We start from the raw sequence: 1,681 nt of genomic DNA, 5'->3' as shown, positions 1-1,681 counted from the left end.
AAGAGTCAATATGACCGAAAACATAAGGCTATGACTTTCGAGGTTGACGAGAAGGCTTATCTTCGGGTCACCCCTCTGAAGGGAACCCATCGTTTCGGTATCAAAGGCAAATTGGCTCCTCGTTACATTGGACCTTTTCGCATTCTCGCCAAACGAGGAGAAGTTGCCTACCAGTTGGAACTACCTCCGCACCTCTCCAGAGTCCACGATGTCTTCCACGTTTCTCAACTCAGGCGTTGCTTCTCGGATCCTATCCGTGAAGTGGACCACGAAACGCTTGATCTCCAAGATAATCTTACATATCGAGAGTACCCCATCCGTATCCTCGATCAGGCCGAACGTACCACCCGACGTCATAATATCAAGTTTCTCAAAGTTCAATGGTCGCACCATTCTGAGGATGAAGCAACTTGGGAAAGGGAGGATCGTCTTCGACTTGAGTATCCCGCCTTCTTCCCGGAGGAACCCAAATCTCGGGATGAGATTCTTTTGAGTGGGGGTGAGTTGTCACACCCTAGCTAGTCATGCATCAGAGTGTGTGCATCATGTTTAAAATTCCATTTAAATTGAAATGGGGATTTGTGAAACCCTCAGAATCATTTCTGAAAAATGACCCAAATAAAAATTTCTCCAAAAAGGGTCCAAGAAAATGCTCATGTTGCTCTCTGAAAATATTGGACAGAGATAAAAATCAAACCAATATTTTTAAAAGCTCATAGGTATTTATTTTGGGCATTTGGAATTAATGCATAAATATTTGCATTGGAAATATATTAGTTATATATATTAATATATGTCCAAATATTATGTCAATTATAAAGGAGCTCTGGAATAATATAACTAGCTTCTGCAAAAATTGGCATAAGGTAAATAAATGATTTAATATATTATTTAAATCAAAACAAATGTCTGAAATTAGAAAACAGAAATAAATAAAAGGGAGAAGCTTACCTGGGCTCCTCCTTGTGCAGCCCAGCCAGCTGGCCGGCCCAGCCAGCAGGCGGCCCAGCCGCCTCCCTCCTCTGTCGTCTTCGTCCTCGACAGAGGGAGGGGAGTGTGGCCGGCGCGCGCACGCGCCACCGCGCCACGCCACCTCCCTCCCTGCCTGCCTGGCGCCCTTCTCGTCGCCCTCGATGCCCCGGACGACGCCACGCCCTCCCCCCTGCTCTCTCTCACTCTCCCTCGGTTCCTCCCTCCTCTCCCTCGCTCTCTCTCTCACACGGCCGAACACCACCATCGCCGCCGTTCGCCATAGCAGCCGTCACCGGCCACCCCTCGCCCCTCCGCTGAGCTCAGGAGCTCCGCCGCGACCCCCTCTTCCTCCCCACCAAGTCAAGCCTCTCCGGAAGCCCTGCATCGCCGCCCACGTCGCCGTTCCCCTCCTCGGCCACCGGAGATCGTCGCCGTCAAATCGGGAGCTACCGGACGTCCCCGAGCCCGCTAACCATCCCTGCAGCTCCGCGGTGAGCCACTGACTCGATTCCCCCTTGCCCCGTCGTCCCTAGCATCCTGTAGCTGCCGCCCCCTTGAGCTCCGAAGCTCGCCGCCGCCGTGCCTCGTCGCCGCCGTGGCTGGAGCCGTTGTAGCTCGAAGCCGAGCACACCATCGTGCTCCACACCTCACCAGGAGCACGTAGCACGCACCAACGCCTCCCCTAGCGCCCTGCATCGCCTAACCCGCC

This window comes from Triticum dicoccoides, chromosome 5B, assembly GCF_002162155.2.
Source record: "Triticum dicoccoides isolate Atlit2015 ecotype Zavitan chromosome 5B, WEW_v2.0, whole genome shotgun sequence".
Classification (NCBI taxonomy): domain Eukaryota; kingdom Viridiplantae; phylum Streptophyta; class Magnoliopsida; order Poales; family Poaceae; genus Triticum; species Triticum dicoccoides.
This window is presented reverse-complemented; position numbering follows the sequence as displayed.